The following is a 27,486-nucleotide window of genomic DNA, read 5'->3' as shown; positions in this document are numbered from 1 at the left end:
TTGGACGGTAGAGAAGGCTGTAGGCCGCAAACAGATGGATCTAGGAAAGGTTGTACTGAACCTTCTTCTTCGGGATCAGCTTCAAAAGCAGCATGCTCGTCGTAGGGAGGAGCCTCAAATTCCGAGGTGATCTCATGCTGGAGTATGTCCTCAGGTAGTATGGTCGTTAACCTTTCCAGAAGAGGCTGCCCTATAGACACAGCGGAATGCCTCAATGTCTCACTGGGAGACAGGACTCCTGTCACCAACTGGAGCTGAGCTAGTCTTGCAGTGGACATATACGTCGCCTTATTCCTTTCCATAGACGACGGAGCAGTCGTTGATGGAGTCGCCATCAGTATTGTCGTTAACGGTGCAACGGATGACAGCGGTAACCGTCGACGAAGGCGGAGTCGTAGACGCTGTCTTCTTCACCGATATCACTGTAGAGGGAGAAGGAGGCCGCCTGGATGAAGACTTGGACTTGTGCTTCATCGACCCATGGCCAGAAGAGGACCTATGGGATGCCGATGAGGAGTGATGCTTGCCCTTGGACGAAGACCTCTTCGTCGACGAGGAGGAAGAATGAGGCCTTGACTTCTCCTTATCCGACAAGGAAGCTTTGCGGGCTGGATCCACCAGATTTCTGCAGGTGTGAGCCCATCTCCTTCGCTTATCTGAGCGTGGTGTAGACCTGCCCTGAGAGGAGGGAACCTGCAACCCCTCAACACTTGACAAAGGCCTTGCAGCAGAAGAAATCTTGGCTTTTTCCAAATCAGACAAAGTCCTGGGCTCACCTGTGCGCTGTTTCTGACACAGGGGTTCCTCCGACCAAGCCCTTTGGAGTGATGGTGCCCCCTCGGGAAGAGCCGACCTCCGAAGCCGGATAGGAACCCTCGTTCAACCAGCAAATCAAGTGCCCGTTTCTGTCCTTGAGGTTTTTTTTGGGGAAAACCCCTGACAGATGTCGCAATTTTCGGCTGAGTGATTGTGGTATAAGCAGTCCAGGCACTCTGAATGCCCATCCCCTCGTACACATTCTTGAAGCCGCAGGTCTCACACGGCCTAAATAAAGATTTCTTCAGACCCGAAGATGACATAACGGGACCAGGAAACACACCTTTCTCATACGAAAGACTGGAAACCGCGAAAACTGCAGTGAAGAAAACAAAGTTTTCACACAAAGACACTTTCTCTGGAGAGAACGCGAGGTGATCCCAAAGGTTTGGAAGACGGTTGAAATCTGAGGGGAAGCCGCGGGCGTAGCTATACACTCGACGTCCCCCATTGGTGTGGCCTAAAGCACCCATAACGACGTCGATAGGACACTCACAGTGTCAATGTTTTTTCCATAGGAAAACGACTATACTAAAGTTATCAGGGTTTTCCCAGCCTGACGACGGGGAATATTCACAGCATGTGAATCCATGGAAGATCCAATGCTGGAGAATCAGAAATGCTGCCTGATGGTGAAATGGTCAAGACAAACAACTGTTTCAGAGATTTGGCTGTAGCTCCCGAGAAGACATCCTCATAGCAGGTGTCACAGCAAAAGTGCTGTTTGGTTCAAATTCACAGTATACCATAGTTGAAAAGGACCTTTACGATCATTCTTTCAAACAGATATTCGGGAGCCTCAAGCCAACAAATAACCCAGGGAAGAATTTTGGTTACTATGTGGAAGTTGTGAGGTACTTTAATACCATGCTACAATATGATACAAGGACTATTCTGCTTGGCACAAAGTCTACATTTTGCGGGAAGGTGCGCCCTACTGGGCTTGAGGCATCAGGCCACATTGCATGACAAGCTACGGGCGGGTGGAGATGATAAAACTTGCGGGGCATAATGTTCCATGAGGTGGCCGAGGATGCGGACATTGCATAAAGATTCCTGGATGTATTGATCAAAAAACGTGGCTTTTTCAAGAGTTTACAATGCCAAATCAGACTTAACAGAGGACCCATGTAATACCAAGTCTGACAAATGCACATTTTGAAAGGTGATAACCAAATAAATAAAATTAAGTCGGAAGAACGCCGGGGGGGCACTGTTGCGCGGTTGCCAACATGGTGACCTTTGTTTGAGCTCAGTGGAATTGCTGAGATTCCCCGCGAAACTATGACATGAATGCGGCATGCTTGACGTACAAGCCATGGAAAAGCTGCATGAAGGGCGTGGGCATATATAGCACGGATCGAATACTAAGAATGTCGGCTCTGGCCGCGCTACACAGCTATGAATTGCAGCAGGCCCAGACAACGCGGGCTGATTGTGGCGTGGTTGCTGTACAGTTGGAGGCCCTGCCTGTTTACGGAGGGGAAATAAGCTGGCGACCGTGTCGGTGTCCAACAGTGAAAGACTTCTGGGCAGCGAGAGTGCAGGTGGAGTGGAAAACCGCTCGGTTCACACTGAGGGCTGCCCCTGCGCTGCAGTGGGCTGAGGCTGTGGGCCGCCTTGCAAGGGGAGTGAGTGCCAAACAGGCAGAGGGACGGCCCATTCGAGGACTCCTGGAGCCGCACGTGTGTAGCGCAGAGATTGCTGTGCTGCGACCTCTGTCTGTGGTCTGAGGGCGATGGAGGCTGGCTGTGGAGAGGGGGTGTAACTTTTACACCATGTGTGGGGTCCCTGACCCGCTCTGTAAGCATCTCTGAGAGCTGCCATAACATCTACTGGCTCCACGACTGAGCTACGCGGACTCCAACAACTAAGCTAAGTGGAGGGTTTAAATGGTCGCCAGCACACTTTAGGTATTTGGGTATCATGGTGTCGAGCAACCGACACTCGTTGTATACAGACAATTATGACTTGCAACAACTGACCACCAAGCTACTGCTATGGGCAAAGCTCCCAATTTCATTGTATGGTCGGATCGCCCTAATAAAGATGGTGGTTCTCCTGAATTTACTGTATTTCTTTGGCAATGTCCCCCTGTGGCCAGGACAAGCATTTTTTACTAAACTAAAATCCTTAGCCTTCACTTTTGTCGGGGTCCCGGGGTGGCGAGAATCAGCAGCCAAAAATTGTCTGAGCCATGTGAATATGGAGGCTTAGCAGCACCTGCTTTCGAATTATATTACCTGGCCTCACAGGCCCGATTTGCAAGATACTGGTACTGTAGTGGAGACACAGCTGTACACATACCCTTGCAGAAATATAGGGTGTCCCCAACAGAGATTTGTTTGGTTATATTTAGTGAGAAATACAATGACCTTTGCACCTTCGACCCCGTAAGTACAACCGTTGACGCTTGGACAAGAATTTTCAGGAAGACTGGGGTGGTGGTTCCCTACAGTCGGAGAGACTCTGTGGTGGGGTTATCCGGGTATTTTCCCCACATTTGATGAGATGCTACAGAGATCATGGGACCCCTTAGGGCAAATGAAGATCAGCGACATGTTCCCAGAGGAGCAATTTGTATCCCAAAAATAATGTATTGATACTCTAGGGGGAGGCCAATTGAGAGTGGTTCAATACCACTGAATGCGAGCCGCCTTCCGCAAGAGATGGCCATCATTCCCAGTAGAGCCGGAGACACACAGCTGCATCAATGCTTTGGTATTAAATGATGGCCCAAGATGTGGAGTGTCAAGGTAACAAACTGATACAATCACATCTTTCCCCCATAATAATATTAAGGAGCTATGGGGAAAAACTAGGGGGACTTACAATAGGGGATGAGAAACTGACAAATATTGCCAATTGACCAAGTCAATATCCCTGAATGCCGGGCTGCAACTGATCCAATTTAGGGTTCTAAACCAATTGCACTACACCCCCGCTAGAATGGCCAAGTTTACGCCAGATTGTCCGGGCGAATGCTCAAAGTGCGGGAGCCTGCAAGCGGATGACTTTAACATGTATTGTTCGTGTCCCCCGGTCTTGACATTTTAGGGCAAGGTAGCTGTGGACATAGTGAATATACTGTCTTCACTTGCCCCACTGAAATACTTGTTTTGTGATATAGGTAAAGCTGCAGAGACTACGAGAAGTTTGTTCAAAGTTGCTTGTACAGTTGCGAAAAAGTTTATATTGAAGCGTTGGAAGTCTAAGAATGCACCAAGCTTTGAGGATTGGCTGTGTAAATTAACATATGTCAATGCGAAGAGAAGTTTGTTCTGTCTGTATCCTCGACATGCCGCCCTAAGGACATTTGGGCTCCTTTCAGACGGTATTAGAGCGAGACGAATTCTGAAACTGATGGTACTGGGTGACCCGACACTGCCCACTTGTAAATGTAACAGTTGATGTTTTATTGTGAACATGCTATGCACCAAGAGTCTATAATTGTGAGCGAATGTGCGTAATACATGACCATTGAATAAATAAAGTTTAAAAAAGAAAAAGAGGGCCACTACCGCAGCTGATAAAAATTCAATCATGACCGAATTGGTGGGGCTATCTATCTGCCTCAGGGCGTTCAATATATTTTATGCCATTAGAGGAAATCTATTTCAGGGCCTCAACTTCACCAAAGGACTGATTAAAAAAAGGGCTGCAATTGGTGGGATAAAGCAAGTAGATGCAAACTCTGACTTTTAATGGAATCGAATGATGTTTTAGCTATGTTACCTTGTATCAAAGGCAGAGGAACTGGCGTTTCTTGAGACTTACTAAAGCCTACTGATGGAAAGATGGGCAAATGCCTGCTAGCAACAGTAATACACTCTGTATTATTTACACGAGATTCAATCAGTGCAGCTAGTACAACCGGCTGCACCCACTTGTCAATTGATATGAAATGATATGGCATTCATAACGCGCATATACACGTGTCACGTGTTTCAAGGCATTACGAGGCAAGGGAGGGGGAACAGAGGGAAGACCGAGACAATGATCCTACTAGGCCAGGTGTCATTCAGATCGCGCAAGTGCATGGAAAGGGGGAGGGGACAGTGCAGTACATGGGATAATAGAATCAATAAACAGTAAGTAAAAAGTGCAGACATCAGGTGTCAAGTGCTGGAAGTGGGACTGTAGGGAAACAGAACAGTCCCCAAGTGCCGGGGTTGCCAGGAGTGCTGGTATGCGACTGGCAGGAGGAGGAGACCTGGGTCTGAGGTCAGAGGGTGGCCAGGTAACCACTGCAGTTTCAGTTTCAGCCAGGAAAATCACGTTCCAGAGCGAGGTCCCAGCCGAGGACTTGCTTCTCCTTGCTTGGAGAAGCGACTGACCCTGAGGGAGTTGGAGGCGAATGAGCGAAGCGTTCGAGAAGGAAGATATTTAGGAAGAGAGAGTTGAAGGTATTGAGGCCCCAGGCCCCAGAAGGTCTTGTGGACAATGCAGAGGGTTTTGAACTTAATCCTTGCAGCTACTGGGAGCCAATGCAGAGATTTCAGTCCTGGAGAGATACAATACCTGGTCTTGAGGCCAAGGACAAGTCTTGCAGTCCTGTTCTGGATGAGTTGCAAAGGGCAGAGAGTAGAAGCAGGCAGATTTAGAAAGAGGCTGTTGCAATAGTCCAGCCTAGAGAGAACCAGAGCTCTGGAGACAGTGAAATTCTGGGGGAAGGAGAGGAAAGGAAGAATACCTCTGAGGAGGTGTCGCTGGTAGTGTGACTTCTTAGAGACGTCTAAGATGTGAGGACAGTGGAGTAACTTTGCTGAAAATTTTGGGGGGGACATGACATCTGAAGAAAAGGTGCCCCAGCCAAATGAATTGGGACAAAATAGTGTGCCATGAAAGTTGGGGGGACAAACACCCCTGTGCCCCCTAAAATTACACCCATGTGTGAGGAGAGAAGGAGAGGGCGGAGTCGAAGATGACCCCAAGGTTTTAAGCCTCACAGGTTGGAGCTGGAAGAGGGCCAAGAGAGGCCGGCCAGAGGGTGATACGAAAGGAGGGAGCGCTTGTGCTGATGAGGAGAATCGGCCTCCGCAAGAGGGCCTGTCTCGGGTTTACTTCTTCAATGAGACTGGGTACTGTTTCCACCTCAGAAGCAGTGTACAGGATGTCAATGGACCCCACTGTGGCTAATGATGGTTCAAAGCACGCCGCGCTGGCATAGAGGGGGCCGGTTTTAACGCACTTTGTCTTATGACTCTTCCGTGTTCCCCCATCTTCTCCTCGCCGGACTGTACCTCAACCAGTTCCTCCACCTGCAATGGCGTAGTCTTCTGTTTGTTCGGGATAAGTGCTCCATCTTGAGGGATAGACTCTGGCTCGTGTTCAGATATACATTATTCTTGATGCCCAATATCCAATAAGTCTGAGACCGATGGGTCTCCATGGATGGTCAAAGAAACATTGGAGTTTGCAAGTACAATGTCAACAATCCGTCCAAGAATGTACTTCAAGTAATTTTGTTCGTTGGCTATTTTTGAACATAGAGAAAACAAAGCATCTATAGAATATGCAACTGCATTTAAGGTTGAAATTGAGCAGGTAACATGCCTGTCAAAGGCACCAAGTGAACATGTTTGCACAGAATACACTGTATCACAGTCACTACTGCTTGCGAAAGAATATGAAGTGCTTGACAAGAAACTTTCTAGGTCAGGCGTTGCTGATAATTTTGTGCTGACCACATTGTTGTAATTGGACACCGAATTCATAGATTGCCTCATCTTGTCTGCTGATTTGGGAGTCCCATACAAAGCTTCAGAAGGGAATTGTTATCGATCGGTGGGGAGTCCACAGTACTCTCAATCAAATCACTCCCCCTTTCAGGCAGAGAAACTGACTCGCCTGCCATTACATTTCTACTGCTACCCAGTGTGCTGCCAACACCAGTCAGTTTGTAATAATCAGTCATTTTCGGGCTTTCTCCAATGTTATTGGCCGTGGTGGTATTGCTTTTTAGCAAAGTAGATTGTGCAGGTTGAATTATAATCTAATTCCTAGGTATGGTAGTGGTGTTTTTTTTGTAAGGATTGAGGCGCTGTTAGGGAGAATTCTCTGCTTAGGCTGAATTTCCTAACCTAGTGAGTCCCCCAGCAGCTTTGCTGGATTTCTGGAGTTTGTTTTTTTCTCCTGCCAAGAGTGAGACTCTTTTCCTCACACTCTTGGACAAGATTTGAGGGGGTCCTTTGACTGTTAATGTGTTTTATGGGCTATGGGGTCTTTTACCCCATCGGGTCTCATGTGTTTTTACTATGTGTTTTACACAGCACCCTCCGTGCAGTGACACAGGGGTGTCATAGTGACACCCCACCATAGACTCCGTACCCTGGGACTGACTACTGTCTCCCAGGGAATGTAAAGTCACCATTGGCTTTACTAGTCCCAAATTATGAACAGAAACCAATACAAACCATCATATTGTGGACGTACTGGTCGGGGCAATTAGATTGCCCCGGGGTCTGTTATTCGAGGGGGTACGTCTCCGTCCCCCCTGATCGAGTTTTGGCTGGTGGCAGTGGATACTACTTTTTATATTCGATCGCGAATATATCTCTATGGGATTTTCCCATTGTTCGAGGCTACCAACTTTCATTTTTTAATTCCTATAGCCTCGAACATACTGCCGGGTTATTTATTCAATATTAATTCACTGGTTGGTATTTTTTGCCAGAACCCAATTCTAAAATGGCGTTTGTGTTCTCTTCTGTGACTCCAACCCGAGTCGAGCCCTTTGTTCCACTTTTTGGCGGGCTTCTCCACAGAAGCCTCCAGAAGTGGTGCCACTCTGTCTGGGTACCACAGGGGGTGCGGGAGGAGGTTTAGGCACCCTGGACTGAGCTGCCTTGGCAACTCAAGTCGCACTCTTGTGTGATTGGCCGGCTCACCACTTAGCATGTTTGATTGACAGCTAGGCTGAATGAATGGGTGTTTCTTGCATAAAAGCAGGGCTTTTGGGACTGGAACTTCAGAAGTCGCCACAGGACCTGAAAGATCTGAAGAGGGAGAAGCTGAGCCGACCTGCAACGACAACACCACCGGTGGAGCCCTGCTGAACCGTCTCACCACTTCCCGACGACAGAGGAGATCTTCTTGCCGGAGAGTCTCATCCCCTTGAGCTGGTGGGGACAACCAGTTTGCTTTCCTTTTCGCCTACCAGGACGTCTAGTGGTCGAAGTGCCCGTGCCAAGCACTCCGGCAACCGGATAGCCACTTACCACTGAACCGCGAAAGAAAGGACCGCTCCTTTGAACCGAGAAACTCCGCGGCTGGTTTCTTCCCTGGCAGCACAACGACCTCCTGTTTTCCTCCCCGATGAGATCTTCTCTTATGCCGGACGAAGCACCAACTCGCAACCGCTGCCAGGAACAACTGCCCCCGCTGGAGTGTTCTCACCATTTCAAGGTACTGTGTCCGCCTGGCCTCCCTTTCTATAGATTGCTACAAGGTGACTGTAAATCCTTAACCTTCTAGACTGGGCTGTCTCTTGACCATCTAACTGGTCCCTTATTTTTGGTCCAACTCCTTTCTGAACATTTGAGACTTTTGTGCACTTTTCAACCGTGTGACCTTGGACACATTTCGTTCTGATCCTCTTAAAGTGGGTCCGGCTTTCTGAACTCTAACTTCACAGTTTTATTCTGCCTTCCTCTCTTGCTGTGTTCTTGTGAAGGTGTTGGGAACTGTGTCCATTTATGCGCTGCCTTTCTCTCCCTTTTAAACCGAATTATTAGAGTGCCATCTGCGTTAAGTGCTCACCGCTGTCTGAAAATAAGTGGTGCTTTACTTAAGACTTGTCTAATAGTCTTTTAAGGGAGTGTATATACTTTAGTGACTGTGTTTCTGAACTTGCTTGATATTGGTGCCAGTGTGTTTTTATAGATGTGTTTTGAAATAAATAATTACATATCTTTTACGCCAAAGCTCTGCTCAGTGTTTGCTTGTTCTACTGTATTTACCTGCCCTATTGTGTATGCTCTGTATACTGCCTAACTCTTCTTGAGAGAAGTCTGACTGCTCAGCCACAGCTACCAGGTAAATCTGGGTGGTGCAGACTGCTACCAATTGGATTTACTGCTAACTCCTGTAGTCTTAAACTTTTTGCAGTGGTCCCTAAGGGAACTGCACAGGTTTCTGCCTAACAGGCGCCAAGCTAGGTGATTGTTTCTTTGCCTTAATTGTCACGCTGCCCAAACCATATTTGGTCACCATCTGTTTCTTCATTTCAGTAAAATTGGCACAGATTCAAGGCAAATACAATGATTTAAGAATTAATGCAACCAGTGAACCCTTTTACTCACTGCGTAATCACCAACTACCATAAAGTTGAAGTGGGGAAAAGCAAAAAGTCTGCATACGCTGAGAGCGCCCCAACTATCCTGCTGGAACACTGGACCACAAAGCACACACTTCTCTTCGGACACGGGGGCACAGCAGGTGCCAGAAGGCTCCAAACAGCCGAATTTACTCAACAACCCTCCGGTCTCATCCAGCACACGGCATCCCATGTCAGCAGCTGTCAGACCTCGTTCCTTTCACCGCAGCGGTCCGCAGTCTCCTACCTGGCGCTGTTACTCCTGGTGATGCTTGCGGTATGGAGGGACAGGGAGGCATGCCGGTTGCTGGGCACCAGGTCCTCGGGCCCGAAACGGTCTCCGGCATTCTGTTGGCATCCTTAGGCAGGGCCCAGCCACGTTGTCCCGTGTGTGCATGCACAAGGACCTGATGCTGGTCCCTCGCCATGAGCGATAGATGCAGCGTCAGGCAGCAACATTGCAACGCCGTTTACAGCGTTGTGTATATAAATGCTGGTTCTTCTGCAGGCGGATGCACCTGAATGCACTCCGTAGTGTGTGTGCTTGCACCTTGCTCCTGAGTACTCCTCATTTTGCTTTTCCTGCAGTCATTTTCCTGCCCTGGCTCTTTACTTCCCTCCCTGTGCTCTGCCTGCCTTGCCTCTATTGCTTGGTTCCTCCTCGCCTGCATTGCTTCTCTGTTCTTGGCTACTGAGAGAAACTGCTTTTCCTGTTGCTGTTCACCATCTACTGCTTCACCTGATATACTGCGGCTTCCCCGGCCACTGGTCCGGTACTGTCCTCACGCCACGTTAATACTGGGGAAGCCATTCCGTGGTGTGGGGAGTTGTTTTTCGAACCTTCACTCGCTTTGCTACGAGTGGTGGGTTGGGAAACTTTCCTACACACTGCTCTTACCTCCTCTCGCAGCATGGATGAATCAACGCGGTCAAGACTGGGGGGGAGACAACACGATCAAACCAGCAAAGAGACCAGGTATTTGACAGATTCAGATGCCGACAATCCTCTGACGACTTGGAAGCCATCCAGGAACTCCGAGAGGAACTACAAGCTCTGAGGCTGGCAAAAGGCTTCAGTGAAACAGGAAAACACAGTGCTACATGGGGCTGTGAACCGAGATCCTGGTGCGATGTTGACCAAGAGTGCTAAGGCACATACCTCTGCTCTCAAATACGACGGGGATCCCAGAAAATTAGTTGAATTCTACAACCATTGCAAGATACAGTTCTGTTTTCGGCCACATTTCCAACAGGAAAATATCTGTTTCATACTAAGCAACCTCACCGGTAGTGCCTTGGCATGGGCTGCCCCTTTCATATCAACCAACAGTCCTATCCTAGAAGTGTTTGGTGAATTTGAGAATGCCTTCTTGCCAGTTTCCCAGTCCCCCAATTGGACCACAACTGCCCAGAATCACCTCCTGGACCTGAAACAAAGGAACATGGACTTGATCTCCTATTTGAGTCGTTTGTGTCAGCTGAACAGAAGATCCAATACAGTTGGGTGCCTTCCGGGGACAGTTGACCGACGCCGAACGGAGACAATGACGACTCAATCGTCTATGTTTGCCACTACCTGGGTTCCTGCCCCCTACGGCCTTCCAAACCTGCAGGAAACCGAAGAGCTTGTTGCAGAAATTGGAGGGAGAAATAAGCCCAGAATGCGTCAAACAAAACCCTTCATCCCAGTTTTTAAAACCAATGTCCCTGACTCGCCTCTTATCTGTTGCTACAACTATCCTGGAACCATGACCAGCTGTGTGTTCTGATCCTCGCCCTACTGGACTGTGGAGCCTCTAGCAACTATATTGACGCTACCTTTGCACGCCGCTCTGGAATACCACTTACTGACAAATCAGTCGTTTGTTTGATTGAAGTAATTGATGGAACTCCATTAGCATCCGGTCCAGTGCGCAAACAGACAGAACCCCTTTCGTTGTGCATAGCAGATCACAAGGAACATATCTTCATTCATACACCAGCATATACGGTAGTGTTGGGGCTACCATGGCTATGCCTGCATAACCCAATGGTCGACTGAACCACAGGAACCATGTGTTTTCCGAAGACCCCTGGTGTGGCTATTCCTTTGAGTGAGACCACGGCTAGTTCCTCCGGTGGCAATACATCAGCTGTTTTGGGGTGCACAGTCCAGGATGTACCTGAGATATACAACCGCTTCGCTGACGTGTTTGCGGATTCCGAATCCATACCGCTACCTCCTCATCGGAAACATGACCTAGCGATTGAACTCCAGCTGGGTAAACCCATACCTCATGGGAAGACCTACTCCTTGAATGTCCAAGAAAAAGAGGAACTGCGGCTTTACCTTCAGGAGTGCTTGCAAAAGGGGTACATCACCCAGTCCAAATCACCAGCAGGGGCACCCTTATTTTTTGTCCCCAAAAAGGAAGGCACTTTACGCCTGCGTAACCATTACCGCCTTCTGAATGAGATAACTGTAAAGGACCGGTACCCGCAACCCTTTATACAGTATATATTGGAATCACTGCGTTCCTCTGCTGTGTTTACCAAACTGGACCTGCGTGGTGCATACCACTAGATACGAATCAGAGAGGGGGACGAGTGGAAGACGGCATTCAAAACTCCCTTGGGGCACTTTGAGTATCGGGTTATGCCCTTTGGACTCTGCAATGCGCCTGTCATCTTCCAACGTTTCATGGACTCTGTGTTCTCTGACCAGATCAGTATTTCAGTATGGGTATATCTGGACGACATTCATCTATTCGCCTACAGTTTCGGAACACATCACTCATGTACCTGAGGTTCTTGACTGCCTTGCTGCCAACCAACTGTATGCCAAGAAGTGTGTTTTTCATCAGGAAAGTATGGAATTCCTGAGTTATATGATCAGCTCTTCCGGTATCCATAGGGACCAAAGGAAAGTGAAGGCCATTAGGGACTGGCCCATACCTCAAGATGTAAAGGCCACCCAACGGTTTCTTGACTTTGCTAACTTTTATCATCACTTCATCTCCGGATATTCCGCCCTGACGGCTGATATTGCACGTCTTCTGAGTTCCAAGAAAACATTCTGATGGGAAGACATCACCAATACAGCCTTCCTGACACTAAAGGATGCCTTCATGAAAGCCCGTTTTGTAGCATACCGATGATTCGTGCCCATTCATCGTTGAAACCGACGCCTCCGATCAAGCCATAGGGGCTGTCCTTCTGAAATTCAATCCTGCAACATCAATTGAACATCCTATTGCATACCAATCCCGGAAACTGGCTACATGCGAGAAGAACTACTCCGTAATCGAGAAGGAGATCATGGCCATAAAAGAAGCATTTCAAGAATGGAGACACCACCTTCTCTGAGGGATACATAAGGTCGAGGTACGGACCGACCACCGGAACTTACAATACCTCAAAACCATACGGTGTGTCAACAGCCGTCAGGCACGATAGACTTACTATTTCTCACAATTCGACTACTCCATAACTTACATACCAGAATCACAGAACAAGAAGGCTGATGCTCGCTCTTGTCTGTGTGACTGTGCAGACTCCTAGGTGGCTTCCAATGAACCATTATTACCCGTCAAACACTTCTTGAATGCTGTGGTACCATACCTGTAGCACTTCGCCAGGAACCATGAATGATTCTTCAAAATGGGCTCCTCTTCAATGGGAATCACCTTTATATACCCTCCGGGATGCTTTGCTCCACTTTATTGTCCTGCTTCCATGATTTGTAGGTCTCTGGTCACCGTGGGACGTGGTCTACAGCGGATTTGTTGTCACGTCAGTTCTGGTGGCCGGTTTACGTCTACAAGACCAGGAGTATGTCGCCCAGTGCATTGTTTGTACCCAGAACAAGTCAAGTCGGTTTGTTGCAGCCTTTGGAGAAACCACCCTATCCTAGACATACCATCGCCACAGACTCTATTATGGACCTACCAGCATTGGACGGATACACCTGCATCATGGTAGTAGTTGACTGCTTTTGGAAAATGGCTCACATCTTGCCCTTCCCTGAGGTGCCTACACCAGCCCAAATGGCCCGGGCCCTCTTCATGGAATCAACCGGATACATGGCCTTCCTGAGAAAATAGTCTCTGACAGAGGATCACAATTTACCTCCAGGTTCTGGGAAGCACTGTGCAGTCAATTGTGTAAACATTGCGCTCTAAATTCGGGATACCATCCTCATATTAATGGGCAGACCGAACGCACTAATCAAACGTTAGCGCAGTATCTCCGTTGCTATGCTAACACCCTACAATCTACTTGGAGCGAACATGTGGATACTGCAGATGTGGCTTACAATAATGCATGTCCTCATCTATCAGAACAAGCCTGTTTTTTCTGGAACTACGGTCAGCATCCCAAAACCATGCCTTTCACCCTGCCGAGACACTGCACTGTGCATTCAGTCAAGTCCTGGGTGCAACAACTTGCTCAAATCCACCGGACATTGTCGGGAGTCTGGGAGACCACCAAGGAGCAACACAAAGTGGCGGCGGGCCACAGGCGGATCCCTGCGCCTGTGTACAACATCAGCGATAAGGTCTGGCTGTCCAGGAAGGATTCGCCTGTTCGGAACCTACCCACTAAGTTGGCCCCCCGTTCTTGGGACCGTTTCAGATCCTTGCCTGCATTTCACCTGTGGCTTATCGATTGCATTTACCAGATGGTTGGTGTGTGCACCCGGTGTTTCATATCTCCTTGCTGAAACCGCTCCTAGAGGACACATATGGCCGTGTCCCATCTCATCCTCCGCCGGTGGTCGCTGATGGTCAGCCAGAATATGAGATTCAGGACATTTGCGATTCCAAGTACCTCAGGGGCCGCCTCTATTAGCTGATCGATTGGAAGGGGTATTCGGCCTGCGGTCGCTCCTCAGAGCCTGTTTGGAATGTCCATGCACCTCAGCTGGTGCAGCATTTTTTCCGTCTTCATCCTTGGAAACCGGGAGCTCCTAAGGGAGGGCAAGGTGTCAGGCCTCTTGCCTATCACTGCTGCAGCCAGTAGTCTCCTACCTGATGCTGTTACTCCCGTTGGTGCTTGGGGTATGGAGGGACAGGGAGGCATGCCTGTTGCTGGGCACCAGGTCCTCGGGCCCGGAGCGGTCCCCAGCATTCTGTTGGAACCCTTAGGCAGGGTGCGGACATGTTGTCCTGTGTGCGCATGCGCAAAGACCTGCTGATGGTCCCTCGTGCATGCGCGATCGAGGCAGCGTCAGGCGGCACCATGACAACGCTGTTTACAGCGTTGTGTATATAAATGCTGGTTCTTCTGCAGGCGGATGCGTCTGAACGCGGTCTGTAGTTCGTGTGTTTGCACCTTGCTACCTTGTTCCTGCCTTCTCCTTGTTTTGCTTTTCCTGCAGTCATTTTCCTGCCCTGGCTCTTTACTTCCCTCCCTGTGCTCTGCCTGACTTGCCTCTGTCTGCCTCTATTGCCTGGTTCCTCCTCGCCTGCATTGCCTTCTCTCTCCTTGGCTACTGAGAGATACTGCTTTTCCTGGAGTTGCGTTGCTGTTCACCATCTACTGCTTTGCCTGATATACTGTGGCTTCCCTCGGCCAGTGCTCCGGCACTGTCCTCATGCCACGTTAATACCGGGGAAGCCATTCCGTGGTGTGGGGAGTTGTTTTATGAACCTTTCCCTCGCTTTGCTATGAGTGGTGGGTTGGGAGACTTTTCTGCAACTGCTCTTGCCTTATCTCGCAGCCTGGACGAACTAATGCGGACCAAAACCAGAGGGGAGACAACACGATCCCGCCAGCAACACGACCAGGTATTTGACAGCGGCAGACACAAAAGCGGCAATAGCCTCCCTGGGGCTGGCAGATGTCAGCCGGAGCGGGGCATGTAGGACTCACTCCACTCAGTCCTCACCACGCCAATCCTTCTGCAAACATCCTTCTGCGGGCTAGAGGAAAGGCCCTAGCAACGTTCTCTGAAGGACGTGTCAGCCACACAGAGGAACTGACATCCACACAGTCAGCCACTTCCGACACTCCTCTCGTGTTATGCTGAGGTAAGAAATTCCCTTGGAGCAACCTGCAAGTCTCACATCAACCAGAAGATTCTATGGATCAAGAGGAGCCAAATTAAGATTATTCGTCAATCCAGGAAGCTATCCTGCAGGATGCCAGGAGGAACTCAACATACAGAGTGGGAAATGCCAATATCATGATCTTCTCTGACTTTACCCAGGAGGGGCAGAAACGGCACAGATCCTACAATGCTGTGAAAAAGAAAGCTATGAGAGAAGGGTTATCAATACATTATGTTTTACTCTGCCAAACTTTAGGTGCTAGCGGATGGACACTCCTTTATTTCCCAGTCCACAGGATGGGGCTGGTTGGAAGTGGCACGCCCGAACAAATCTGAGAATGCTGAGGAACTGGTTATCGATGTCTGTAGGCCGGATTGTCAGGATTTGACAGCACTTACCCCAACTTCCTCAGGAACAATCCTAATGGGGCCGGACGGTGCATTGCAGCTGGAAGAGGACAAGGTAGCTGTACTCCTGTGATCTGTTGGGGGTAAACAGACTGTCCTCTTGACGCCAAATGGGTGCAAGTGATGTATGAGCCGGGTGGGGGTTGTCTGCCCAGGGAGTCTCAATGATCTTGGGGTGTGTAACAGTATATGGAGGGTGGGGAGTTCAAGTGGGATTTGGTATGGGGAAGAGCATGAATTAATGTAGACACTATAAGATGGGATTGCATTGAAGGTTCTGGGGGTTGGGGGAAAGAAATGGTTCTTCATATAGGTGGGGGGGCGTACCCCGTGGTCCTCTACCAGGGTCAGTCTTGCCCTCCCCGATATAGGCATAACTATTTATAGTTGATGTCCGATGCATACACCAAGTTCACAGGTTGTATAGAGTGTGGGGCTATGGTTGGGGATCGGGATGGATTTTGTTCAGTTCATGCTCTTCACAGCAAGGTAGTCTATGGGTCATGGAGTGGGCTCAATATCGGGCCATACTCGCAATTGCTTGACACATTGGATGGTCTCAATGATTTCCCATGCCAGTGGTCTGTATGATGCCTAGAAGCGGAAGATAGTCTGTATGTCATGGAATGTTAATGGTATTTGTGACAAAATCAAGAGATGGTGTTGCAATTGTTGAATAGGTATAAGTTCACGTTTGTGTCCTTCAGGAAACGCACCTTACAAGGACGGTATATTTCTTTTTTTTCCTTCTTTTTTTAAACGCTCCAAATATCCGGTTCAAGCACATGCAGGTTTTAAGAGGGGTTCTAAATGGGTTTTGGTGCTAATTCGGAAGAATGTTTCTTCCCGGATCCCGAAGTTGGTCTGTGATCCTGGGGAAGAATACGTCCTGATATGGGAACACTGGGGGAGGTGACCCTCGGGCTCCTTAATGTTTACGCCCGACCGCCGCTACAGATAAAGCTCATACATGAGATACAGGGACTGTTTGTGAAACACCAGGTGGACCGACGGCTTGTGCGGGGTGGTTTTAATGAGGTGAGGGATTATGAGTGGGACAGATTCCTGAACAATAGGGACGGTGGCAGGAGGAGTTCTAAGCTTCACGATTTAGCAGTTGCTTTGGCCCTGGCGTATGTGTGGCGTGCAGCGCATCTGCAAAAAAGATGGCACTTCCTTCATTCTGGTGCTCACCGCTCGCTTTCAAAGATTGACTATTGGTCCCCAGAGGTACATCAGGTGTTACCAAAAGGCATTTATGATCACTCCCTGCTGCTGCCATCTGCGGTATTCAGAGGACAGGTTGGGTGGCCCCTCATGACAAACGCATACTTTCTGGGATTCCCGGAAGTGTTATGTTGGCAAATTTTTAAAGCGCTCATTCACCAAAGGCATCTTGACACTGCATGGAAGTGGTCCATGCGCTTCAAGAAAAAACAGAGTATTTCGACCTAAACGCAGCATCGGTGAAGAGTCCCAGGATGCTGTAGCAGGTGTGAGAAACCAAGGGGTATTCTCCCATTAGGAGCCTGAGAATCCTCTATTTGGATGGCCTGGGCACGGCCATCGCCTTTGGATCCAGACCCTGGAGGTGGACCAGTGCGGGAGGATCACCCGGGTAGAGTCGTCCGGGGTCATTCTCATGGGAATATATGCTAGGCGAGACGCAATATTCAATTTTTTCCAATGCACCCCTACCTGATTACCAGCAGTCTTTATGGAATGCTGTCACCAAAATCCCCCTCCACTTACCCAGCCCTTTCCCTTACAGAAAAGACAGAGAAAAAAGGGGAAAGCCCAAATTACCTCTAAAACCCAAAACAAATTTTACCTCTCCACAATACTACAACTCCCATAATTCCATTCCCCCAATGAAATCCACACGGACTGGAACGAGGAAGAGGCAGATGAGAGTCACAAGGATTAGCCATAGGAATCTATGGGCAATGGATTCCTATGGCCAGTCTCCATGTTGTCCCGATAACAAGGTCAGGCAGAATCAGGCAGGGAGGACAACTATTCACACCTAACTCCAATTAACTCTAGCTGGGAGTAAAAAATCAGCAGCCATGAACAGCATTGTGAGTGAGTCGGGGATGCCGCAAGGTACCGGAGAGCAGGAGAGAGCCCAAGTGAACTGGAGAGACCGTGGGAGGCCTGGAGGAGGAGAAGAAAACGACCAAAACACTGGCCCTGCTACCGGAGAGGAGATTGCAGTGTGGAAGAGGAAACCATCCCAGCAGAAGGCAAGACCTGGGGCAGCTGAGGTGGCCTGGAGGTATCAACAGTAAAACTCCTCCTCTGGGCCAGGCAGGAAAACCCAGGTCTCTGAGGGGCAGAGGGAGAGACCCTGACCTCCTACAAACATCCCCTTTAGCTCCTGCAGCTCCCAATGACAAAGTGCCATTTTGGGGAGTAAAGGAAGTGGGAGCAAAATCAGCCAAGTGCATTCCAGGACTAGAAGTCCCACAACCTTTTTAGTTAAAATTGTGACTTTTGCAAGCCTGGTCTATCCCGTTAAAGGGTTGTCTTTATGAACCTAGAAAGGGGTCCGAGCCCGACCGAGGGAGATCCTTGAGGAGCTTCATAAAGGTTCAGAGCCCGACAGAGGGAGACCCAGTGGTGAAACTATAAGACACAAATTAAACCTTCAAGACCAGCTGCAGTGTGTTCCCGCACCATGTGGGTACTTGTGTGAACGACTCTGGCTGATCCCCCTTTGTTTTGCATTGAAACTACAGATACTAGGAGGCTGTATGAGGGCCAGCGAAATAGGTCAAAGTGGTCATACAGAGGGTCAAGCAAAATCCATGTACAATCGAAAGACTGATCTACAATCAGTGTAAAAGAAAGGGAGGTGAATCCTGCAAGCAATTGTAAATGTGAAGTTGACAAGAGTGAACCCAAACAAGGGATGCTGACGGGAGGGGTGAAGTCATCACCCAAGTACTGAAAGTAAAGAGGGCCCCAGCCAGACCGAGGGAGATCCAGGGGTGAAGCCATCACCCTACGTGAAACTGTGGTAAACAAATGAGAAGGGGCAGCGCCAGAGGCGTTGCTAGGGGCGGGGACTGAGGGGGCTATAGCCCCAGGTCCTTTGGTTGTAGCCCTGAATAGAAGCTCAGGGGCTACAACCAAAAGGCTAGCTAGCCCTGAGTCCCGACAGTCCCGAACATTAGCATAGCCCCGGATCTTTTCCAAACCTAGCAACACCCCTGGTCAGCACCCAGAAGAGAGGGACCCAAAGGTGAGACCATGACCCTACATGAACTCTGGAATATAATTAAGAACAAGTTACTTACCCCTGGTAACGTTCTTTCGACTGGATGGTCCTCCAACGTATTCCTCATCTTTGACTTGTTGTCCAGCTCCAGCTGCTTTGGGAAAAAAAAAATTCAGGAGAGGGCGCTGTGCGCCGATGGCGTCAAGTCAATGTCCCTCAAAGGCCTCCGTCGAGGATGATGTCATCGAAGGCATATATAGCACGCACATTGCACGTTGGCCTCAGTTCTGTTTTTCCCTACTCTTGCAGCAGAAATAACCGTAAAACACGGGAGTGACCGTACTCCGCCTTGATGGAACGGAAGCTGTAATAGTACAGGAAATTCTACTGAGGGGTAGGATGGGATGGCGATGAGGAATACGTGGGAGGAACATCCAGTCGAAAGAACGTTACCAGGTGAAAGTAACTTGTTCTTCGAATGGATTGTGTCCTCCCACATATTCATCAACTTTACAAGACTCCGAAAGCAGTGTTAGGTTTGGGCGAGGGAGTAAAATTGGAATTCATAAATGTTCAGGAATAGAATGAAGGACTGCCTTGCCAAAAATCCCATCCTGGCCAAGGGAATAATCCGGGGAATAATGTTTAGTGAACGTGTGTATTGAAGACCACATTGCCGCTTCACAAATTGTTCTGATTGGTACGCCCCTCTGAAGGGTCGTAGATGTAGCCATGCCCCTGGAGGAATGAGCTCTTAAACCTTCAGGAGGGCCTTTTCCTGCGAGCCTGTAACATTCTGATAGTCAGAATTATCCATCTAGACAAGGTCTGTTTGGAAACAGCCTGACCTAGCTTGTGTCCTGTATATCCAATGAAAGGTTGGGCATCAATCCGCAACTCAGACATTCTGGAGATTAAAAGCTTAATGCTCTCCGAGGGTCTAACCTATGAAGTCTTTCCTCTTCCTTACCAGGATGAGGTGGGGGACAGAAGGAAGGTAGAACAATTTTCGGACTCAAATGAATGATTTTGGTTAAAAAGGAGGGTTTGACCCTTAAAACAACCCGGTCCTTGTGGAAGATGGTAAAGGGTGGCTTGGATGAAAGTGCCTACATCTCGCTCACTCTACGGTCTGGAGTTAGAGCTACCAATAGGATTGTTTTGAAGGTTAATTACATTAACAGACATGTGTGCATAGGTTCAAATGGAGCGCACACCAGGAATTTTAAAACCAGATTAAGGTCCCAAACCGGAACCTGGACAGGTGATGGAGGGAACAAATTAGTGAGACCCTTTAGGAATTGAGTCACCATTGGAATTTTGAAATAGGAACATTCCTCTGACAAGCGCTCAAAAATGGACTGCGCAGCCAAGTAGCCTTTAATGGTACCAATCTGGAGGCCCAGATTAGCTAACGATAGAAGAAAGGATAAAACATCCAGAGTTTTACATAGAAAAGGAACAACATTTGTTTCTTTGCACCAGTTGCAAAACATATTCCAATGGTACAAAGACTTTGTTGCTGGCCTTCTGGCCGAAAGCAACAACTCCATTACATCATCCGAGAGGTCCCAATCCTTGTAGCTCAGCCTTTCAGATGCCACGCGTGAAGGTTGAGAGTCTTGACCTCAGGATGGAGAACCCGATCTCCCTCTCGCGAGAGAAGGTCCTCTCTTTGTGGAAGACGCATCGGAGGAGAGATGGACATGTCCAGAAATTAATAGTTAATCACCGTAGTGACTAACATTCTTAGTCCCCTTTCATCCATACTGCATGGGCATCCCTCGCTAGGGACGGGAGATGGAACCTTTTTCCACCAGAAAATCCTTCTTCCCCTTTAAATTTAGAGGCGTGCTGGGGCGCGGCCCTGAGAGCATGCGCTCCCCTGTCGCTGCCCACCGGCGCCACTCCTCAGTCCCCATTGACGCATTGACAATATTTAACATCGCATAATGACACCAGAATTAAGGGGGGTGGTGTGACGTATGGAGGAAAGGGGACTAAGGACTAAGAGTATGTTAGTCACTAGGGTGAGAAATTATTAATTACTCATACATCCCGTCCCCTTTCCTCCATACTGCATGGGCGATTACAACTGAATGTAGCCCCAGGGTGGAGAGGAGACCCTCCTTAAGAAAACAAGTTTCTTAGAACCGCCTGTCCGAAAGCTGTGTCTGATTCAGAGCCAATGTCCAAACAGTAGTGCTTACAGAAAGCCGAAGGGGAGGCCCAGGTGGCTGCCCTGCTGATGACCTGCCACGGGACCTGCCGCTGGAAGGCGGCGGCCGTGGCCTTGGCTCTGGCAGCGTGGGCATGCATGTTAGCTGGAAGTGGTTTGTGCTGCCCCTCGTAGGCTTCCTTGATGGCCGAAACCATCCATCTTGGGTAGGAACGTGGGGTGCGTTCTCAGAACCACCTTACCTTTGTGAAAAGTAGCATAGGGGTGATGCCACCCGAGCCTGGAGCTTGCTGACTCTGCGAGCAGAGGTGACACCCACCAACAGAGCTGTTTTAATGGTGACCAGCCTGATGTCCGCGGACACCATTGGCTCGAAAGGTTTGTGCGGCAAGGCGCCCAACACTATATTGAGGTCCCACACAGGGTGTGGTTTCTTGATGGGTAGGTAGAGCCTGGTGAGGCCCGCCAGATTTCCCTCGACCACAGGGTTGAAAGAGGAGAAGACATCCTCCTCCGAGTTTCTGTAGGCCCCTACGGCCAATGAGCAGAAGGAAAGCTTTGAGAGCTAGCCAGATGGCTTTGAGCCAGTTGATATGAGACTCCTGCTCCTGCTGAGTCCAGACTCCATGGATGCTGTGGTTGTCCAAAGGGGCCCCCAGCCGTCCAGGGAGGAATCCGTAGTGATGGTGACCTGTGGGGCTGGCTGCCGGAAGGGCTTGTCCGTCTGCAGGTTGCAGTCCTTGGACCACCATGTGAGGTCTGGGTGGAGAGAAGGAGGAATGCTGACAAGCTCTGCGAAGTGCAGCTGTAATCTCCTCATCTTGAGTGTCGTGTAGGGTACGGCCAGCTGGACCACTGCCATGATGCCTAATAAGTGTTGGTACCATCAGGCTGAGGTCACTTCTCGGGTGAGGAAGTGAGTAGTGGCCCTATTGATGGCCATGACCTTGTCCTTTGAGGGGAAAACTCTCTTGGAGCTTGTTCCCCATATGAGGCCCAGAAAGGTCAGTCTCTGCGCAGGCTGCAGCTGAGATTTCTTGTGGTTGACCGAACACCCCAGCTCGTGGAGTGTGATCATAAGGAGAGAGGAAGTGTGATGCACCGCCTCCGGAGAACACGTCCTGACGAGCCAGTTGTCCAAGTACCGATAGACGTGGTGGCCCTGGGCCCTGAGGAGGGCTGCCACTGGGTTCATGAGCCTGGTAAGTACCCTGGGGTCTGAAATGAGGCCGAAGGGTAGCACTTTGTACTGGAAATGGCAGCCCATGATCCTGAATCGTAAAAATGAGTGATGCGGCTGCCAAATCGGGACATTTAGATAAGGGTCCTTCATATCCAGGGAGCACATCCAGTCTCCCCTACAAAATGTCTCTGCAATCAGTGCTGGTGTAACCATCTTGAATTTTTCAAGAGGGAGGGAGATGTTGAGGGTGGAAAGGTCCAACACAACTCTCAGGCCAGCCTGGTTCTTTTGTATGGCGAAAATCTTGGAGTAGGAACCCAATTCTTGCTGGGAGGCTGGGACTTCTTCCACTGCCTGGCTCTCTATGAGCAACCGTACTTCTGCCAACAGAGCTACTGCCCCAATCTGTGGGAGTGGAGGGGAGGCGGGAAGAGAAGAAGGGATTGGTAGGCGTACCCCGTGGATACTACAGAGAGGATCCAGGTGTCCGCGAACTTCTGACGCCAAAACTGTGCGTGAAGGGCAAGTCTGCCCCCCACCGGAGACCTATGGACCTGAAAGGGTGCGTCATGCCATCCTTCCCTCTGAGGCTGTTGCGGAGGAGGGGGACTGAAAAAAGCCCTTGCCCCCCCCTTTGTTGTTTGCGCCGGTGCTGACTTAGAGAACGGTCAGGCTGTCTCGACCTCTGTTCGTGGAAGTCCAGGAACCCGCCGAACACCCGCCCCTTGTCGGAGCGTTGATGCGACTGGATGTATGCCTTGGGCGTAGCCTTCGTAAGGATAAAGACTTTGCAGTTTACAAACTGTTTTTCTGTTTATAGCTCCTCATCGGTGGTGGAGTGGAAGAGGTCACCACCCTCTAATGGAAAGTCCAATATGCGTTCCTGGAAGTCTGGGTAAAATTTAATAGCCCGAAGACAGGCAGTCATTCTCATGTTTGTGGCGATGCATATGGCCCGGCCAGAAGTGTCAATGTGGGCCACTGTGGATTCCATGTCGTCTTGCGCCACCATTTTAGCCTCTGCCAGTCCTGCCTTGAAACGTGACTGGCTCTGCACCGGAAATTTAGGAAGGAAGTCGGCTATTTACTGCCAAAGTCTCTGATGAACGGCTGCCAGCATGGCATCCGCGTTGGATTGATGAAGATGCAGCAAAGCGTTGGAATACAGCTTCTTCCCATACGCCTCCAAGATCTTCTCCTTCTTGCCTAGGAGCGTCGAGGACGAGGTGGCCGAGGACAACTGAGGCTTTGAGTAGAGTGACACAGCAGCAATCACCGAAGAGTGTGGTTGAGGATGGGCGGACAGCAAGAGTGGATCCCCCTCTATTTGCATATATTTGGCGTCCAGGCACAGACTGACAGGCTGGGCCGAGTAGGGTTTGAGCCACCCCTTCTTGGTCAAGGCGACAACGTCCTTCTGCATAGGGATCCCCATTCTAGCCGCGTGGCGTAGAGTGAGGACCTCGGCAAGGAACCCCACCTCCGGTTGTTCGACCTCGGGTTGAGGAAGGCCCAAATACTTTCCCAGACCTGCAAGTCATTCCTGGAAGGACGTGAAAGATGGTGTGTCAGGGTCTTCTTCCTCGTCTGTGTCCACCATGGCATCCGGCTGGTCCGGAGCGGGTGGGGGAATGCTGGGCGCCGAGGGCTGAGGTGTGGCGACCGGAACCGGAGGCTGCAGCGAAGTCTGGTACGGAACCGCCTGAACTGTGGGAGGCAGGGGAGCCGGAATCGAAGGAGTTTGCGCGGGAAGCAGGGGCTGCATTGGGGCCTGCAGCGCTGGAGCCATAGGAGGAATAACTACAGGCGCAGGCGGAGGGGCCGGAGGGAGCATGTCCCTGATGACCCCCACCTTAGGAGATCTCATGAGAGTGAGGAACTTTTCAAAGAACCTGTCCTCACAGGCCGATGGGGTGGTAGGTGATATTGACGGGGTAGCTGGTTACAGGGTAAACCGGCCCTGCGATGCTGTTGGATAAGCTGTAGGCCACGTACCTGGTTGACACCAGTCCTACCTTGTAACTCATTCTCCCACCTGCTCTGTTCCTCGGGCCGGTATCGGATGAGCGGCCATTTTGTCTGGTGCGGCGGCCATCTTGTTCATCTTCGTGCCATGTGCTGAAGTCGTGGTGCCTGGATTACTGGGCCCGGCCTCCTCCAGGACTCTCGGCGATGGAACATGAGACCTACCCTGTACCTTAGGCCGAGGCCTGGTAGGCATGTCGCCATCAGCATTATCGCCGGCAGTGCTGCGTGCAGGCATCCCCTCGGACATGTTGCCGGTACAAGGGCGTAGCCCCTCGGGTGTACACCCGGTAAAAGAACCTTGCAGTCCCTCAGCACTGTCTCCGGAAGGATCTACAGACCCCTCCGGCCTGGTGGCCGGTAGCTGAACTAGCCTCGATATGCGTGCTGGTGCGAGAACCTGAGGGGTTCCTCCTGCTCAAGCGTTTCCTTGGGAAGGATTCGCCCTTAAGGGGTGCGCTGGAAAAGAGCGTCCCTCCCGTGGGCCTTGACTTATGTCTGACGAAGTCCTTCAAGTCCTCTGGAGGCGACTTCTCAAAGAGCTCCCGCCAGCTAGCTAGTCTGTTCTTCAGAGCATGCGATGAAAGTGCGTTGCACATGGTACAACCCTCCCAGCCGTGGTCAACGCAGTGGAGGCAAAGAGCATGGGGATCAGATGTAGGGAAGAGCCCCTCGCAGGCTGGACATCTGCTGAAGCCTGCTGAAGTCGACATGCACCAGGGAGGAGTGTGGCGCCAGAGGACTGAGTACCTGATTGATAAAAGAAGACAAAGACAGAAGAAAGTATCTGGGGAACAGCGCGTGGTATTTCATGGCCGAAGCCAAACCCAGGAGCGCTGGTGACATTGGCCCGCTCCCTTTGACGCGGAAAAGGGGACTGAGGAGTGGCACCCCTGGGCGGAGTCAGGGGAGTGCATGCTCCAATGGCCGTGCCCCCACGTGCCTCTAAATTTAAAGGGGAAGAAGGTTTTTTCTGGTGAAAAAGGTTCTGTCTCCTGTCCCTAGCGAGGGACGCCCATGCAGTATGGAGGAAAGGGGACGGGACGTAAGAGTAGGTCCGGGTACCACGTTCTCCTGGCCCAATCCGGGGCAATTAGGATCATGTTTACTGAACCTTCTCAACCTCCTGATTACACAAGGAATGACGGGGACTGGAGGTAACGCATACAGGAGTGGAATCTCCCAGTCTACTACGAACGCGTCGCCTAGAGCTCCCCTCGAAGGAAATTCCCTGGAGTAATATCTTTCACACTTCTGGTTGACCTCTGTCGCGAACAGATCTACTTCAGGGGTTCCCCAAAGGGTGACGATCTCTTGAAGGACTTCCTGCGCTAGTTCCCATTCGTGGGAGACTGCTCTGTCTACTCAGAGCATCCGCCGCAGTGTTCTCCTCCCCGGCTAGGTGAACTGCTGATAGGAAGATTCCTTCTTGAATTGCCCAGTAACAGAGCTGCGTTGCCTCTCTGCACAGTGGTAGTGACCCTACTCCTCCTCTCTTGTTGAGGTAGTGCATGGCTACTGTGTTATCCGTCATTATCAGGACATTCTTTCCCCGGAAAGAGGGCAGGAAGGTCTTCAACGCTAGTCTGATTGCATTCAGCTCCAACAGATTGATATGTAGTTTGGACTCCGATGGAGACCAACAACTGCTGACTGTCAGATTGTTGGCATGCACTCCCCACCCCGTGAGTGAGGCATCTGTTACTACTGTAATATCCGGCCATGGTTGCCAAAAGGGTTCTCCCTTCATAATATTGTCCTTGCAGGCTCACCACAGAAGATCCTGTGAGACCCCGTTTAGAATCTGAAATGGGTCTGACATCTTTCCTGATAACTGGAACCACTGAATTCTCAGAGTCCACTGAAGGGATCTCATTCTCAGGCGAGCCTCTGGCACCAGAAAAATTCAGGATGCCATGAGGCCGAGCAACCTCAGAAAATCGAAGGCCGGTAGACTGGGGGTATTCTGAAATTTGGTCACCATTTGAAGAATGTCTTGAGCCCTCACCTCGGGTGACACGCTCTTTCCCAAGGATGTATCTAGCGCTGCTCCGGTGTATTGGAGCTATTGGGAAGGTGTCATATGGGACTTCTTGTAACTGAGGGAGAAGCCCAGTCTGTGAAGAGTGGCAGGTGACGTTGAGATGATCCCGGGCTTCTTTTCGGGAGAACGCGCTCTTATCAGCCAATCGTCCAGGTAGGGGTAGACGTGAATTCCCCCTCTCCTGAGACTCGCTGCCATCACCGCCATCAGTTTGGTGAAAACCCTCAGGCAGAGGTCAGCCTTCGGGCAGAATTCAAAATTGATAATAAGAACCGCCAAATGCGAACCTCCAGTATTTTCTGTGCTTGAGATGGATTGGCACATGAAAATAAGCATCCTGAAGGTCCAATGACACCCATCAATCATAGAGTTGGAGGTCCTGAAGGATCTGAGAATGTGTGACCATCTTGAACCTGTCCTTCCCGAGAAACTTGTTCAAGTATCTCAAGTCCAAGGTGGGTCTCAGTCCTCCGTCCTTCTTGGGCATCACAAAATATGGGGAGTACCATCCCTTGTTCCCCTCATCTATAGGAACTGGTTCTATAGCACCTTTCTCTAGCAGGGTTAAAATCTCCAGCACAAGGAGCAGATCCGGAATCCTCAAAGAGTGGTTCCCAAGGGACTGTTCGGCAGTCTCTTTATAAAAGGAAGGCAGTAACCATGGGCTACAGTTTCTAGAGCCCAAGCATCCGAAGTAATGTCTCACCATTCTTCTAGATGCTGAGACAGTCTGCCCCACACAGGTGAGCTGTGACTGAAGATCTCAGAGTGGTTTTGCGGCGGCTGATGCAGAGGCAGATGGTAAGGAGGCTGCTGCTTGAGCTGGCTTGGCACCTTTACCTCGTTCACCACTAGGAAATTTTCTCTGGACTCTTTGACTGGCCATTCCCCTCACCCTACAAACTTAGCAGTAGTAGTGGAAAGATCTACCCCCTCCAAGGTTGCCCACTAGGACGAAAAGGCTGAGGTTGCCTAATAGCAGTGCCTAAGCATTTGGGTGCCGCCTTTGAGGTCTGCAACTTCTCATGGCTCTTATCAGCCTTGTTGCCAAAAAGATCAGACCCATCACAGGGCATGTTGAGCAGCCTAGACTGCACATCAGGTGCAAAACCCGACTTCCTCAACCACGCAAATCTGTGCATAACGGTGCTGGTAGCCATGGATCTTCTGATGCTATCTGCAGAAACCAATCCTGATTAAAGGGACTCGCACATGGCCTCTTTGCCGTCCTTAACAATAGCTAAGAGGCGGTACCTTTCA

General features: G+C 50.1%; 1 protein-coding gene across 4 annotated transcripts in view; it reads right to left on the bottom strand.

Annotated features, from left to right (window-relative positions):
- The window catches only part of KMT2E (lysine methyltransferase 2E (inactive)), a 3,564,841-nt gene that overhangs the window by 3,003,343 nt on the left and 534,012 nt on the right, over window positions 1-27,486 (bottom strand). The window lies entirely within an intron of this gene.

The sequence above is a fragment of the Ambystoma mexicanum genome, chromosome 12, assembly GCF_040938575.1.
Source record: "Ambystoma mexicanum isolate Mex_15411 chromosome 12, UKY_AmexF1_1, whole genome shotgun sequence".
NCBI classification, from domain to species: Eukaryota; Metazoa; Chordata; class Amphibia; order Caudata; family Ambystomatidae; genus Ambystoma; species Ambystoma mexicanum.
This window is presented reverse-complemented; position numbering and strand designations above follow the sequence as displayed.